The 17,719-nt window shown below is 45.8% G+C and overlaps 1 protein-coding gene across 6 annotated transcripts in view; it reads left to right on the top strand.

Annotated features, from left to right (window-relative positions):
- Positions 1-17,719, top strand: part of SBNO2 (strawberry notch homolog 2) — a 128,716-nt gene that overhangs the window by 17,800 nt on the left and 93,197 nt on the right. For 3 of the 6 annotated variants that reach the window (XM_044998616.1, XM_044998615.1, XM_044998622.1), the window contains exons 3-5: positions 702-806; positions 8,200-8,226; positions 16,615-16,835. The gene's annotated coding sequence lies outside the window, so the exon portion shown is untranslated. Of the gene's footprint in view, positions 1-701; positions 807-2,474; positions 2,584-8,199; positions 8,227-16,470; positions 16,836-17,719 lie in introns of those variants that run through there. The other 3 variants (XM_044998618.1, XM_044998620.1, XM_044998621.1) reach the window with 3 other exon arrangements.

Below are 17,719 nucleotides of genomic sequence, written 5' to 3' on the forward strand. Positions count from 1 at the left end.
GGCAGCCTGACTGGGCTGGGGCAACTAGCCACAAGCAGCAGGAGGGGGCCTTGGGGTGGAACATGGGTGGAGCCAGGTGAGCTTTTTACTGGCTGTGGCTAGTGAACATTGGGCAAGAACAGGCTGCGAGCATAGGGGAAAGGAGGGCTTTCCACATTGAGAGTAGCATGAACGTGGCAACCAGCACGCATGGGCACTGCCAGGCATGAAAGCCTTTTCATTCACCACAACAGCAAGTAAACCAACACCTGACCCCACAACAAACACACAGAGGCTCCTTGTTTCACACTGTCTGGGAACCCGCCTGTTTTATTCATGCTCGCAGCCCTTCTTCTCACTAGCTTATCGCACTGGACCTTGATATGGCAAAGGCCAAGCGGATGGCAGTGGTTCTGGGCTGTTGGTAGTTTCTAGCTGAAGAGATGGAGCAAAAGTGGGATATCTGCATTGTTGTGCTTGGATTAGAACAGTTAATGCCAACATAAAAATAGCGCCCTGTGGAATGCACTTTTTGCAGGAGCCCATCGGGGGTTATTTTTGTCTAGGTGTCCAGGGAATTAAAAGTGGCAAAGATCCAACACAAGGGACAGGAAGGAAACCAAAAAAGGAGACCATTGGAAAGGTAGCTGGGTTTGTTTCCAGAACAGAGAGTTTCTTTCAGTTCAGTTCAATGACTCAGCATATCTGTTGTCAATTCACAGAACGAGAACACTGGGTCTGTGTGGGACAGAAGCAACTGTAGCTCGGCCGCTGTGATGTCCCTGGAAATCCGGTCCAGTTCTAACTGGGCTTATCTACCTCGCGAGGTAGGTTATCGCCAGCCCCGTTTTGCGAGTTGGAAAACCGAGGCACGCTGGGTGCATCCCCGCAGCAGCGAGTCTCACAGCCCAGCCAACAGACTTGGGCTCATGCGACGGCACCGAAAATTGTAGTGCAGCCGTTTGGATGGCTGGAGCTTGGGCCCCGAAGTCCTCCCAGTTCCCTCACTTCAGAGCTCGAGCTCGAACATCTCCACAGACCCGGGCTCTGCGACTGGCTGTGTAGATGCACCCAGGGCAAGCAAATTGCGTGAGGTGTCTGAGCTAGGAATGGAACCCAGCAGTCCTGTCTCGTCTCCTCTGTTCTTACCCACACCACAGCATCAGGAGGAAAAGAGCAAGAGACCGTCCCCCACTATTCCTACAGCCCCGGTAGCTCTCTGCAATGTCAGCCCCAAATACCGCAGCTGACACTTGTGGCACTGCAGCAGGCAGGACAGTGCAGGGGGTAGATAGCAGGGGGTGGCAGTAGGCAGCAGAGGACAGGGTGCAGGGGGTGGCGGCAGGGGTGCTGGTAGGTAGGAGGGGGCGGCAGTAGGAGCAGGGAGTTGGGTGGCAGTAGGGGGTGGCGGCAGTAAGCAGTGCAGGGGTGGTGGTAGGTTGGGGGGCAGGGGTGGCAGCAGGGTGCAGTGTTAGGTAGCTGGGGTAGGGGTGGAGGGGCACTAGGGAAGGGGGTGGTAGGTGGTGAGGGTTGGGGAGGCCGGGGCACTGGGGGTGTGTGCGGGCAGGTAGGGGGTGGGGGTTGGGGAGGCGGGGTGCGGGCGGGGGCACTGGGGGGGTGCGGGCAGGTACGGGGTGGGGGTTGGGGAGGCGGGGTGCGGGCGGGGGCACTGGGGGGGGTGCGGAAAGGAAGGGGGGGGGGGTGGGGGCGGGGCGGTGCGGGCGGGGGCACTGGGGGGGTGCGGGCAGGTAGGGGGTGGGGGTTGGGGAGGCGGGGTGCGGGCGGGGGCACTGGGGGGGGTGCGGGCAGGTAGGGGGTGGGGGTTGGGGAGCGGGGTGCGGGCAGGGGCACTGGGGGGGTGCGGGCAGGTACGGGGTGGGGGTTGGGGAGGCGGGGTGCGGGCGGGGGCACTGGGGGGGGTGCGGGCAGGTAGGGGGTGGGGGTTGGGGAGGCGGGGTGCGGGCGGGGGCACTGGGGGGGGGGTGCGGGCAGGTAGGGGGTGGGGGTTGGGGAGGCGGGGTGCGGGCGGGGGCACTGGGGGGGTGTGCGGGCAGGTAGGGGGTGGGGGTTGGGGAGGCGGGGTGCGGGCGGGGGCACTGGGGGGGGTGCGGGCAGGTAGGGGGTGGGGGTTGGGGAGGCGGGGTGCGGGCGGGGGCACTGGGGGGGGTGCGGGCAGGTAGGGGGTGGGGGTTGGGGAGGCGGGGTGCGGGCGGGGGCACTGGGGGGGTGCGGGCAGGTACGGGGTGGGGGTTGGGGAGGCGGGGTGCGGGCGGGGGCACGGGGCGGGCTGCGGGCAGGTAGGGGGTGGGGGTTGGGGAGGCGGGGTGCGACGGGGTGGGGGTTGGGGAGGCGGGGTGCGGGCGGGGGCACTGGGGGGGGTGCGGGCAGGTAGGGGGTGGGGGTTGGGGAGGCGGGGTGCGGGCAGGTCGGTGGCGGCTCCCTCTCGTTACCCCCGCTCCCTTGCCCACCCCCCCCCGGTTCCGGCCTGGGGGCCGGAAGTTCGTGTACGCAATACGCCTCCCAAGATGGCGGCGGCGGCGCGAACCCGGAAGTGAGGAGCCGCCTCTAGGAGGGAGTCTGAACCCCAACGCCCCTTGGGACCAGGTGAGAGCCGCCCGCTGCCCCCGGGAGCCCCGCGTGCGGAGAGATCCGCGGGGCCGGGACCGGGAGCCCCCCCCGGGTCAGGGTCTCTGGGGAGCCGTGGGGGGGGGCAGGGGCCTTTGCTTCCTCTCCCCCCCCCGGGTCAGGGTCTCTGGGGAGCCGGGGGGGGCAGGGCCCTTTGCTTCCTCTCCCCCCCGGGCAGGGTCTCTGGGGGGCAGGGCCCTTTGCTTCCTCTCCCCCCCCCCTGGTCAGGGTCTCTGGGGAGCTGTGGGGGGGCCCGGGGCCTTTTGCTTCCTCCCCCCCCGGGCAGGGTCTCTGGGGAGCCGGGGGGGCAGGGCCCTTTGCTTCCTCTCCCCCCCGGGCAGGGTCAGTATCTCTGGGGAGCTGTGGGGGGCCCTTTATTTCCCCCCCCCGGGTCAGGGTCTCTGGGGAGCTGTGGGGGGGCCCTTTACTTCTCCTCCCCCCGGGTCAGGGTCTCTGGGGAGCTGTGGGGGGGCCCTTTACTTCCCCCTCCCCCCAGGTCAGGGTCTCTGGGGAGCTGTGGGGGGGCCAGGGCCCTTTGCTTCCCCTCCCCCTGGGTCAGTATCTCTGGGGGGCCAGGGCCCTTTGCTGCCCTTCTCCCCCAAGTCAGGGTCTCTGTGGAGCCATGGAGGGGCAGGTCTCTGCTTCCCTTCCCTGGGTCAGAGTCACTGGAGAGCCACAGGGGTGGGGTGGGTTTCTCTGCTTCTACCCCCCTTCTCTCAGGTCAGCATTTCTGGGGAACCATGTGGGGGAAGGGCTCTTTGCTTACTCCTCCCCCCAACCCGGGGGTTCAGGGAAGCTAAGTGGGGGCCAGGTTTCTCTTCCTCCCCCCCTAAGGTCAGGGTCTCTAGGGAGCTGTGTGGGGGGCAAGTCTCTCTGCTGTTCCTTTCCCCAGGGTCAGTTCTTGGGGGGGAGAGTTCTGTCCTGCACCTTCTTCCCTGTCCGTTACCTCATTTCTTTCTTTTTTCTGGAAAGGAGGGGACAGTGCTTCAGGTTTCCTTAGTTCCTCCAAGGAGGCTATTCCTCCTCAAGTTATCTTTATTAGTCAGAGTTTTGACAGGCCTGAAGGTGTAGCTGTTTGAGTCATTTCCTGAAGTACAGTCCAAGCAATGCAACTACCTACGTGGGCCAAAGGTTTGGCTTACCCATGCTAGTCATGATGCCTAGAGTTAGGGCTGAGAATCTGGATTGATATCTAGTCTGAAGCATCCCCAGGTACTGTAGAAGATAATCCTACCTATACATAGCCCCTTTTATCCAAAACGCCTTTACAGGAATCACCTCACCCGTCGTTAAAATGCAATCGCTTCTGGGGTGCAGTGGGAGAACTCTTAAAGAGTGTAACATAATACCACATGATAGTTTGGGACAGGAAGGGAGGAGTTATGTTGGTCTGCCTTTGAAGGACCTTGGTTACTGTATTAAGGTGTAACACCTAGTGTTCTGAGTCCCCTGGTAGTATTTGGGGACAGGTAGTTTGTCCAGATTAACCCTCAATTTGCGTGTACAGCACCTAATACAATGGACCCTTCTTCCGCCTGATGGGGCTGCTTTTGTTATACAGCTAAATAAAAACAATTCATTTTTTTAAAAAGTCTAGCCCTTTTGTTGTGGGGAAAGAGAGGCTCTCTAATACTCTGTGGCTTTTTACTTCAGTGTTAGTGATGGAAAAGACCTATTGCCTTATCTACCTATCTGTTTCTGCTGACATACATTCTCTAGGGGCCTTTCCTGTTAAATGACTTGCATAGCAAGGCTTCTTTCAAATCCTTAGGAGACTATTCCACATGCTAATATGCCTCTCTGTTAAATTTTGCCTGGTTGTTTTTAGATGTTATTGAAGAACAAGAAGGAAATCTCTTATGGAAGTAAAGTAGCTCCTGAATTTATGAATACACTCCCTTTTTATGTGCATTATGGGCCAGATTCTTCCACCCTTTGTGAGGCTGAGTAGCATGTTACTCTACAAGTAGACTGAAGGACTAAAATGTGGTTATTCGTGGATTATTTGATGTGAGTGGGGGTATCAGAATCTGTCCCTATTTGATGTCTAGACCATCAGCCTTTTCTATGTAATTACTTCACAGCACCCTGGATTTTTCTAGCATGAAAATGTTTTTAAAAATAAGTAAAGTTTACTATGCATTTGAAATTTTTTTTCTAATGTTAATTCCTAGTCTGAGGCAAGGACCAGGCTTTTCTAATCCCAAAATAGAAAACTGTTTGCATGGGGAACAGGCTAAAGTGACAGAAACCAATGAGTGTCTCACTTCAGAAATCTGTTCTGCGCTGAGACCTCGAATGTCAAGTTCTTGCCCACAATGGTGCTGATCTTAATTGCCCAGTTCATAACCCCTGAAAAATAGAGTTTATGCTGTGACAGGCTCTTAACTCTAGTGCTGCTGGTGGTCACCTATATATATCCAATGTCTTGGATCTTAATGTTGTTAAATATCAGTTCAGTGCTTAAAGCAGGGTTCTGCTGTGACAAGAGACTGTAAAAAATGGAATTAGGTTCTACTTTAATTTTTATTCTAAAGCAAATGTTCTCAGTTTACAATAAAAATAGATGGCTTTTTCTAAATTCCAGTCCCGCAAACTGGACTGGAATTTTTTCACCAAGGGTTCTGAAAGTTTCCTTGGGTTCTCTTTGGCTTGTGCAACATCATCACTTGTAAATTCTGCAGGCAACAACATGCCCTCTGTTGTATCTGTGCAATCCTATTGTCTTCGGGATGGGGTGTGGCAGAGGGGGTGGCACAGGCCTAACCTGAGGGAGAATGTAGCCCTACAGTTGGAATTTTTAAGTTAACAGTTCTGTTGAAAGCTTTTGAGACAGGAGGGATTCCAGATCCCACTTGCGTAGCTGGGTTGGTTCTGTCAAGTGGGTGTGCAGGAGTTGCCAAAACAGGCTCTTGTTGATGGAAGATGTCTGTATTGTATTAGGTTGTAATATCATGAGTACTGTGTGTGTCCATTTATCCCATAAAGAAGTAATTTTCCAACAAAGTCCCGTGGATAGGATGCCAAGTCAGGAGACCTGTTCCCATCCCCGTCTCTTGCTCTTCGTAGGACCCCTGGCAAATCACTTAGCTTTTATGCATCAGTTTTCTCATCCAGATAATACTTTCCAGCTATACAGCTTGGTGGTCAAACCCCTATGAAAGCTGTATTGCTGAAACCTTGCACTTTTCTTATATTTATGTACCATTTAAAGGAAACATACGTTCACTTTAATTGTCTGAATTTTTTTAACCCTTCGAAGCAAGAGTCTAAAATCTTCAAGTATCTTCATACTTGGCAAAATCAGCATTATTCTAGAGCACCAAAGTTTAATAGTTGCATTCTAGTTTCCTAATATTTGAATAATATAGGGCTGGCAGAGCTATAGCTGCTTGGTATTATCATCAACTTAGACCATAAGAACGGCCATACTGGGTCAGACCAAGGGTCTGTCTAGCCCAGTATCCTGTCTTCCAACAGTGGCCAGTGCCAGGTGCCCCAGAGGGAATGAACAGAACAGGTGATGATCAAGTGATCCATCCCCTGGCGCCCATTCCTAGCTTCTGGCAAACAGAGGCTGGGGACACCATCCCTGCCCATCCTGGCTAATAGCCATTAAAAATAACTCTCTGCCTGGATTTGGGGTTGTTGGTTTTTTTTTTTGGCCTTGTATTGTTACACCTGAGGTGACTAACAATTAAAAGGAAAAAAATCTCTTTCCCGATTTGCTTACCTTGACAGCACTTGCCTGTACCTGGTATCGTGTTTTATGCGGGCTTTCTCACATCAAACAGCGATAGGAAAAGGATTTTTATAAAAACAGGAAAATGTTATTGTGAATCCACAAAAATTGGCAGGACAACTCCGGAGCCAGAATAGCACCTGACACTACTTCTAGCTCTTTTTTTTTTTAAAGTAACTAGGTCTCGATTTGACACTGTCCCTTTAAAAATGCTCTGAAAGAACCTGCTGAGCTGCCATGACATTTTTTCGTTCACATACTAACTTGCCCTTCCTTCCCCCAGGGGTCCTTAACCTCCTGTCAAATCCATAGAGTCCTCCATCTTTTCCCACGCTTTATGCTCCCCACTCTTGAGTAGGAGAGGACTCCCTTTGGGTCGCTACTGAGCATTGAGATATTCCCTCTCCCAAAGGCTGCATCATCTTGTAGACACACACACACACCCCCAGCCCCTGTTGACTGAGGCAGGAGACAGTAGGAACCAGTAACTTGTAGGCAGTATAGAGCATTACACCTCACTGACACGTGCTTTAAAAATTGGAGCTACTTTCATCTTGTTTCAGTAAGATACTTTTCTTTACATTAACGTATAAATGGACCGAAAAGATTTTTTTAGACACGTGTGCGTTCAAAATTGTTCCCATGCGGGGACCTTGTACAGCAAGTTTCAGCATGGAGTAGTCTTTTTAAATGGCTAAGTAATAGACTCCTGAAATGGTTTATAATGGAAATGCTGACACAAGTTTAATGTTTTTTTGAACAGTAACACTGTAATAAAGAGCTAACTCTGCAGTCAGTGAAAACTGAGTTGTGATTTTAATCACTAGAGTCTGAATCTGTCAGGAAAGCCTTCTAGGCTTAATTAAGAGAGGTTTATATTCTTCTTTGAAACATTTGTTAAAATTTAAAATCTTTCCAGTCTTTTTGGTAACATGATCTAGAACTGTAAACATATTACTGTGAAATAGACTGACATAGCAAAATACATGTTGAGCCAGCCTTAAATGAGCTTAAAGTGATATGTTTATGTATTTATGACTAGTAAGGAGGCAAGCTTTGATGTCTTTGTACAGCTTTTTCCACTGGGAGTGGTGATGTGGTCAATCAGAGCATTCATAACTCCTCTGGTAGGGCTGCACATGGGGCCAGGATCTTTTGGGCTAGACAGACGCCATGCACTCCTTCTGAGGCCTGGTGTACACCTAGAACTTTGATTGACCTTCACTCAGGACTGAAAAATTTTGCACTTCAAAGTACCATAGTTAGATCAACCTAACCCCTGGTTCAGATGTGGCTAGGTTGATGGAAGTATTCTTCCATCAGTCTAGCTACTGCCTCTCCGAGAGGTAGATTACCTGTCCTACATCGATGGAAAAACCCCTCCATCGATGTAGGAAGCAACTACACTATGGCCTTACAGCAGCACACCTGCAGCCCCATAGCTGTGCTGCTGTAGTGTAGATCTACCTTAACTTCATTCCCTTACTTCCCTAGGTAGTGATTGGATCACGAGGCAGAGGAAGGATGGTCTTGTAGCTGAGGCACAGGATACAGAATCTGGAGACCAGGGTTTGTCTCTTGCCTCTGCCACTGAACTACTGTATGACCTTGGGCAAGCCACTTTCCCTTTCTGTGCCTCTGTTTTCCCCATTAATAGAATGGTATAATATATGCCTACTTCACAGGTATGTTTTGTGGTTTAATTCATGTTTGTAAAGCACTTAGTCCTTTGGATGGAAGTACTGTCCAGGTGCCCCAATCAGGATTGGGGCCTCATTATGCCAGGTGCTGTACATGTATATCAATGCTAAGTATTAGGATTATTTATGATCTTCTTACATGTTGTCTTGCAGGATGGAGTACACAGCTAGCGTGAGCAGGTACGACTCCATTGAAGTTAAAGACACTGTATGCATTTTTGCCAGTGGTGATATTGCCCTGATGTGTCAGCTGCTCGGTTGAATGTACCGCTGCTCTTAGTTACCCACATTGCCATGTTGCCTGAGCCTCTCTTTGTGCTCTCTCGTAGGGGTTGTACAACCTTTTGTGCCTTTGAAATTTCAGAGCACAGCCAAGTGTATATGTGGTGGTTTATAGGTTTCCACAGAAATGTTCTGAGTTTCTTGGCAGAGTTGGGGGAGGGAGGCATTTTCTTGTGAATGACTTTTCTACCTGGAAATAGAAATACGTCATTTATCTCTTCTACCAAATAAAAGGGCTCTGATAGATGGATTCTGCCTCTTCCCTCCCTATAATGTGCTTCACTTGAAGTAATCTAGCCTAAGACTGTATTTGAGTCCTAGTTTAAGCAATATTCCATTGCTGTAAACAAAATGTTTGAATTTCAAGTTGAACCATTAAAGTCACGGCAGCCTGTGAGTGAAGGGAGAGACTGTGCTTTACAGCGAGTCCTTTGTGGGGAAGAAATATGAAACTCTGAACGGTGAATTGGTGCTCTGACAGTTCTGCTGATGGAACTGAGGTCTGGGGAAGCATGAAACATAATGTCCTAATGTCATTCTGCAAGCTGAATGAATGACAAATGAGGTCAGAATTACAGATAACTCAGCAGCAATAAAGTTGTATTGTGCTGTCTTGAAATGAAAGTATCTGTAGAAGATTTAATGTAAAATATATCCACATTTGGGTTAACATAACAAAGTTCCTCTCCAGTGTATGTTGTCAATAAAGCAGCTGAAGCATGGGACAGCTTAATCTTACTAGGATGTTCAGTTTATTAAGCTTCTGGGGCAGAATAGAAAACTTCTTGCCTTTTTCTTGGGGAATTTGGGGAATAACCTCTGGGGGCCTACGTCAACAGCAAGACTCAGAAGTAAGCTTTTTTAGATTTCCATATACGAATATTTATTATTGCCTTTCTATAGTGCATTTCACTTGTGAATCTCAAAGCACATCATAAACATTAGTGAGGTAACACAACAACCTTTTGTGATAGTATATCCATGTTACAATTGGAGACTCCGAAGCACAGAGGGGTTAAGTGGCTTGCCCAAAGTTACAGTGTCATTTGTACACTAGAATTGCCTACACTAGAAAGTTGTACCACTTTAGTTACTATCTGTGTAGTTGTGGAACAACCCTCCCAGTGTGGATGCAAGAGTTTGTATAAGGGAGCTTTCCACTGGTAATCCTATTCCATGTGGGAGGAGGAATAACTATACCAGTATAAGGCACTTTTATACTGGTATGACTGCATCTGTACTAGAACTTGTACTGGTATAACTGTTGGTAAAAAACAAAAAACAAAACAAAAAAAACCCTACACCTTTAACTGCCATAATTCTATCAATATAGCTTGCGAGTATAGACCAGGCTCAGTGGAAAAGCAAATAAAAGAATTCAGGAGTCCTAGCTTCCAATGCTGTGGTGCTTCTTAAGAAGTTCGTTCCCCAATTCCATTACTCCCTCTTCATGAGCTTGGCAGCCCTTTTGTAATGTCCAAGTAGGGATGGAAATAAAATACGCAGGGGTGAGTTTATTTCACTGTTTGACCCTGCAGACTACAGGTGATTACGCCTTCAAATAAATGCACAAAGTGAATTTATTACAGCCTCACATAGCATGTTTGTTTGAATGTATGCTCAGCCAGTTCTCCATTTATTTTTTTAAACAGAAGAAAATTCAATAGGAGAAGCTGATAATGCAGTGTTGTATCTGAGAATGTAAATGTGCAAATCAAGACATTCAAAGATTCCCACAGCAACCATAACTCATCTGCTTTGTACATTATAGATTGAGACATTTTAACAATGTACTGAGTGATATAAAAGGCTACAGTTGTGCAAAGGGGCTGAGTTGTTATTTTTAGAGAGATTTCCCGATTCTTGTGCATTTAAATTCCCAGCCACGGTGTTGCGTTAATGTGGCGGCTTGTATTGAATTAGACCCACATTTCTTTGCCGAGTGCAATTTCTCCGTTAGTGTCCTCCGGCAGTTTAAGTTTTGCCATGACTTTGTCAAATAGGGTTCATTGTTTGTACTTCTATCTCCTCCTGTTTTTATAATCCAGGAGGCCTCTCTCTGGGTGTGTTGTTTTCCAACTGCTGAGCCTTTTCCTGGCACTTGTAATTAAGTCTGTTCCACCACTAATTTAAACCCACCTGGCTTTATCATTTGGCTTGACTGAATTGTGGAAGAGCAGATATTTTCATTGAAAGGAGCAAATTCCTTCCCAACAAGTGCCTTTGATTCCACAGTATGGTCTGAGCTTCAAAGAGGTGGGGTTAGGGCTCCTTTAAAGGTGAAGCTTTTCCTCTCCGTGCTGTGGATACTTGTATCTTTAGAAGTAAAGTTTGCTTTTTTTTTTTTTTACCTTCACCACCTTCTTGCCTGTGTAGATGGCAAGAAACTTGGAAGTGATCTCAACTTTTCTCCCCTTTGTTTACTGAGTGTACAATTCAAGCAGTTAATCTGCCAAATATATTCTTTACAGCCATGCTATGACTCTCTAATAACTTGCACAGCCAAGGTAAGAAGTGAGGAAGGTTTTACCGCTTTCTTGCTCAGGACTATGCACAGTTCTGATATGCTGGGAATGCAAACTTTACAGAGTTAGGGTAGTGTAAAATCTGTGCTTTTACATAAATGTATCTCAGGTACATTCTGATGTGTCCTGAGCGTTCAAGAGATTAGGGTGCCATAAACTGTGTGGTACGGGCATGCCCTACATTGACCCCATTTTAATCACATACAGTATACTTAGTATCTTTCACATTGATGTTATCCTTTGCTGTCTGTCATAAATAGACTTGGTTCTATTCAGAATCAGTTTAAAGATAGGTTTCTTCAGTTGTTTTCCCATAACTCTTTCTAAATTGCACGTTAATCTGTGATTGGGTGAGTTGGGTTACAATTTGCTATATTTTGCACTACAGTTGGTAATACGCTGCTTCTTTGTTTTTATTTAAAAAAGCAGCTTCAATTTACCCATTTGAATATACTTTCATAGTCTAAGTTGGTAGGGAACAAACTCTAGCTTCTGAATATCTGTCTTTCAAACATAAATTCATCAATCTGTTGCTAAGGAATTGTAAATAGCGATCTATCTATCTGGGATCGATTTATCACATGTAGTGTAGACACGATAAATCGATCCCTGATCGCTCTCCCATTGACTGCTGAACTCCAGCAGTGCGAGAAGCGGAAGCAAAGTCGACGAGGGAGCCACAGCCGTTGGTCCAGTGTCGTGAGGACGCGAAGTAAGTAATTTTAATTTGATCTAAGATATGTCGACTTCAGCTACGCTATTCTCATAGCTGAAGTTGCGTATCTTAGATCGATCCCCCCCGTGTAGACCAGGTCTTTGAATTACCCTAGAGTAGTTCTTGCTCTACTCCTGCGTAGTCTGATGCCTGGCTAGCAGAGGGTCCACAGATTAATTTGGGGGAGCTCTTTTCCAAGTGTGACTGATATGCAGATCCTCAGACAAGGAAATTAACAAAGCAGAATCATATTGAGTTTTGCTCTTTGAGAAACTAAGTGTGCCAAATGGAAAGAGACTAAACCAGTTGGGAAAAAACTTTCCATTTTTAAAGATTACAGCAAATAATGGAAAGAATTAAAAATAATCGTTTGGCACTTCCCATTTAAATATAGAATTGTGGACTAAGGAGGCAAGCACCTGCTAGTTTTGATCATATTAAACTTTGCACTCACGTAGCAACCCTCATTTGAAAATCTCGGTGCTTTTCAGAGTATGATGAGACCTCTCAGACCCCCTGTGAGGTTACTAGACCCATTTTACAGATAGGTATACTGAGGAACAGAAAAGATTAAGGTTTCCCCATTGTCACAAAATAAGTCATTAGCAGAGCAAATTAATTCAGGAGTTGTGATTTCCAGCTTCCTCTCATCACTCATGACAAATTGCTGCTTGGTATGAATTAGTACTTCTCTCTGTATATTGTTTGAACATAAAGGGGAACTTGCATCTGGCTTGGCTGTTGAGATGTGAAAATCTTTTTTCAGTTTCCAAAGTTCCTATTTCTGGGGTTACACACATATATATATATATATATGTGTGTGTGTGTGTGTGTGTGTAAGAGAGTTCAGTTTAACTTTTAGCGCCCCTGCTAACAAAGGCAGTGGTCCTTAGCAAGTTGTATGCACCTGACAGCTATTGTCAGTTGACATAAGGAATCAGAGAGATGGGTGGGTGTAGCAAGCTTCCAAATTGTATTTGCATGCAGTGTCTGTGGATGGACAGCTGGGAAGGGAATGATCACTGTGATAGATCTTCAGGTAGGAAAAGGAACTAGATCAAGTTCCCAAGGGCTTTTTGTTATCAGGCCCATGTAATTCAAGAATGGCAAAGTTGAGTTTGACTGTGCATACCTGTGGTTTCCTAGCCAGCGTTCTGTAACAGCATATCATAGAGGAAATGCTTGTATTTATAGATGATGAAATATGCGACTGGTATTGTACAGCTTTCTTAATGGTATATGCCCATGAAATTGGGCACTTACTCATGGTCTTATTGATCCTGATTATGGCGGAGCTGCTTATTGAGTTTCTCAACTCGCCAGTCAGTGTGAGTTCAAAATAGATTGCCACACACATCGCTGTCACTCTCCAAAAAGCCTAAGCCACTTTTGAAAATCTAAATCTCTCTGTTCTTCATTTCCAACTAGTCAAATTCCATAGCTGCAGACAAAAGCTGCCCCATTGTGGGCCTGGAATGGGTTGGAAAACTATCATAATGAACTGTTTAAGTGAAAGTCTATTTATATTGAAACAATTCATATATCTCAATCAGAATGACTCCTGATATAATTAGACTGCTCATAGCTTTATCTTGCTGCGTAGGAAAACAGTTTCATTATTAAGCATAGGATGTCCAGCCATTAAGGAGTGAGCCTAATGGTTTTTTCATGAGTGTGTGTAATCCATCGCTTGAGTGCCTCTGCTCTAAATCATGTTGAAAGATCGCTTCATTAGTTCTTTGTGATCCTTACAGAGGGAAATTACTGTTCTTGTGTTTATAAACATTCACTTTATTCTGCTGAGGTTCCTTTTCTACATCTGCCTTGGCAGTAGTGCATGCGTACTGCTTAGCATGGGGTTACTGGTTGTGCTCCACTGTTGGTCCATAGGAGTAGTTCCAGAGGCTGCCTTGTGCCCTGAAGCCTGAGAATTTATATCATTTATAAATGTATCCTGTCTAACATTACTCTGGATGTTGAGATAGAAGTGTCTTAAACGCTTCTGCTCAACGGTATTTTGTGGCAATGAGTTCCACATGTTATGCTTTTAGTAAAATTAAGTGTTTGCTTTTATTAGCTATATCATTTTTGAGATGGGGCGACCAGAACTGAACTCACCCTGACTAGTGTGGCTATACCAGTGATTTATATCATGACATTTTCAGTATTTTCTATCACATTCTTCATATATCCTGATACTGTGTGCTTTTTTAACCACTGTTGATCTCTAAGCTTTTCACTGAGCTTTCTGTGGTGATGCCCAGGTCTCCTGGAGTGGTTACAGTTGATCACTTCTGTGTCTGTTTACCCACCTGTAGAGTAAGCATAATGACTTCACAATTATATTTGGAGGCATAATCAGTTTGGAAAGTGCTTTGAGATATTAGGATGGAAGATGCTAAACTCTATACTAATGATTACGTAAATCCATGTATTCATGCCTGAATATCAGTGACATAACAGAATTTTCAGAAGCCTTTGTAATCCATTGCTAACTTCGAGCACCCATCCATCAATCTCCTTGCTGGCTGTCCCCTACTATGATGATCCTCCACTATGCCTTCCATAATAACTTTCTCAAGGTTGTTTCCATCTCTGTGCCTAATGTGACCAAAGCACATAAGTTTGTCTGTTGATTTCCAACATGAGTGTTTGCTTGTCCCCAATAATATTTATAACATAGGTATTCATCTTATTCTCCACCCAGGAGATACTCAAGAATACTCTCCAGCCCACATTTCAATAGCTTACATTTTCTTCTTGTCAGCAGCATTAACTTTTGACAACTTGCACATCCGTAAATTGCTATGGAAAAAAATTGTCTTTTCACCAGTCGCACCTTTGTACATTGTGAGATGCGACTCTTTTTCTACACTTTCTCAACTGAGGCAGTAGCTGAGTGAGCCATCTCTAATCTTCCGACTTCTTTGGAACAGCCTCCTTGGTTCAATATGTATGATCCTAGATAATTAAATTCATCTACTGCCTCTACAGCTTGTCTATTAATTGTGATGGGTTCTCACGTCCTGTTTTTCTTAGTCATGTCAATGTTTGTGCATTTTGTTTCTGTTGCATTCAGGAATAGTCCCTATTCCCCAGTTCCTTGTTATAAACTTCATCGTTTTTTATATTGCATCGGACATTGTAGCAAAGAGCGTGGTGTCATCAACGTGTCTGAGGTCAGTTAAAAGATGTCCACCAATGGAAATCCCAGCTCGTTCCATTTTGTCAAAACCTTCTAAGGCTTATATCATCATAAATTCTGGGTATATCTTAAAGAGGCTTGGGGACAAAAAACATACCCTTATCTCAGACTCTGTGCAGTCAGTGCACTCAGTGTCGCTTACTACTGTTTGCATCATAGTCTGGTGGTGGTGGTGACTTGTGCTGAGTATATTTAGATGCTTTGGAAATCTCTCTCTGCTAGTATCCTCCAAAGGTGGTCATGACAGATGGTGGTATATGCTTTTGGGTGATCAATGGGCGATTGTACTCTAATCTTAATAATTAGGATCGTGCTAAAACTAAGGAATTGGCTTATGTCATGAAACAAAAGCATCAAACTAAGAAACAGGCTTAGTGGTAATAGTGTCCAGTTTTTAAAACTTAATTGGCTAAAACTAGAGAATTGAATTTAGATATTTTTTGTTTCCTTTTGTTGGTACTCTATTGGCACTTTTCAAGGGTAAAGAACTGGCAGCCAAGATTATGTGACAAAGGCTGGGAGCTGATGTACATGTCCATTGCAGGAGTTTGCTACTTCATGATGTACATGATGAGTTAGATGACTCAACTTCTACCCTTGATGTTGCTTTCCCCCTCCCCCTCCATATCTGCATTTCATATTCTCTAGCTCCCAGGAGAGGATGGAGCAGTTTATGACTCTTGAAGTTGGAACTGTTATTTTACTGCACAGTTTTCTCCCAAAGTAGAAGTCATGAGTGTTGAACAATCCCCAAATGCCTGAAGGCTGGTAGAACAAAGTGATCCTTGAATATGTTTTCCACCTATGACTCTAGTTGCAGAGGTCTTTGTAGATGACTTCCAGCAATTTCTAACTTAGAAAGCCAATAAACTTCCGCCTGCGTAGTGAAAGTTTGATAACTGCTCCCATCGTTAGGGTCAAAAGTCTTGCATCTCTAACTAAATTATCTCTAACAGACGTTTTGCAGCATGAGCTTTTGTGGGTGAATACCCACTTCTTCGGATGCAATACCCACTTGCATCCGAAGAATTGGGTATTCACCCACGAAAGCTCATGCTGCAAAACGTCTGTTAGTCTATAAGGTGCCACAGGATTCTTTGCTGCTTCTACAGAACCAGACTAACACGGCTACCCCTCTGATAAATTATCTCTGTTCACTGCTTGCCTCGGAGGTTCTGATGTTTCTAGGACAGACGAGATGCTTGTAGGGAATAATTCCTCTTTGATGCTTTGGGTGGCTCTGACAAGATCTTAAGATGAGAAGCTCTAACTTGCCTAAAAGATGGGGGTCATTTACTGCCAGTTTGGGAGGAGGGCCGAAGGAGGAAAGGATTGAGTGTAAACTTGCTGAACCATTTGATTTGGGGGTTGTGGACTTCCACTCTGTCTGTCCTTGGTAATGTAAAGCCTGGAATAGCAGCACAGTGCCTGGAAGTGAGACAGCTGTGGCCTTGTACAAAACTTGCTCTCACTTTTGTAATTTTCCATGTGCTTTTTGGTAGGATGCTGAAACAGAAATAGCTCCCTGGGGTTGTCATCGCTTCTTGGTTTTTCATGACCAGTATTGACCTTCATTCCCAGAGTTCATGCAATATCACTGTGAATGGCTTTAGAACCTTCTGGGAATTTAAATATGTCAGCCAGCAACTGGCCCATATCAAAGTGTGAGTGTACAGTGAGGTATTAAAAACTCTGCATTCACCACCCTGGCATGTGATGTAACTGCTGTATCTTCCTCTATTTAGAATGGGAGACATTTTATGGTTCTGAAGTTATGGTAGAGTGGCAAATGTTTTTGTTTTGTTTTTTTTTATGGCACCCACTGTGCTATGCAACCACAGTCTCTGTTCAGAAAAACTGCATTCCGCTGGAGGCCGGTTGGTTTTGTGGCAGTAAATCTAAAAAGTGTGTGATGTGTCAGGATGAAAAGGTGGATCCCCTACATGTCTCAACTTTCTGGCTTTTTTGCCTCTCTTGTGACATCCTTTTCACCTAAAACAGAGACCACCAAAGGACCATAGTACGACAGTGTTCCAGCTTTCTCCAATACTCAAATTTACAGGTAAATATACAACTGCAAAGATGTTTTGCATCAGTTCAGGCTAGAATTGTGTGTGTGTGCTTGAATTTATCAGAACCAACAAAAAGCTTACATGTATAGATAATTAAGTTTCAGAGTGGTAGCCGTGTTAGTCTGTATCAGCAAAAAGAACTAGGAGTACTTGTGGCGCCCCGTTTCCCGGAAACCCAATAGATACCTTAGAGACTAACAAATTTATTTGGGCATAAGCTTTTGTGGGCTAAAACCCACTTGATCAGATGCATGGAGTGGAAAATACAGTAGGAATGAATATATATATGTACATACACACACACACACACACACACACACACGGAGATCATGAAAAGATGGGGGTTGCCATACCAACTCTAACGAGACAAATCAATTAAGGTGGGCTATTATCAGTAGGAGAAAAAAAAACTTTTGTAGTGATAATCAGGATGGCCCATTTAGATAATTAAGTGTTAGCCATTATGGACTTTCCCTAGCAGTGCACATTACCATTGATCTGTTTTGGGTAAGTGGATTATTTCAAAGGGATTAATTTACTTTTAGAGTGGAAGACTTTACAAGGAAGTGGTTTCTAGTGGTTAGAAGTCAGGATATTTGAAGTCTGTGCCCAATCATACCACTGGCTTTCTGGGTGTCTTTATACAAGTTCTCTCTCTATGCATGAGTTTCCCCTTCTGTAAAATGGAGTTATTACTCACTCCGAGGTCCTTTATTACTCACTCTGAGGTCCTCCCGAAGAAGTCCACTGTCTTAGTGCAGAGTATTGTTTAGTATCTGAGAGGATTTTAGTATCTCTGGAGCTCAAAAGTCTTATAGTTCCAAAGCTGTTTTTCTTCATTTTGCTAATTGGGTACAGACTGTTGTGTAAGAGT

The sequence above is a fragment of the Mauremys mutica genome, chromosome 24 (genome assembly GCF_020497125.1).
Source record: "Mauremys mutica isolate MM-2020 ecotype Southern chromosome 24, ASM2049712v1, whole genome shotgun sequence".
NCBI lineage: Eukaryota > Metazoa > Chordata > Testudines > Geoemydidae > Mauremys > Mauremys mutica.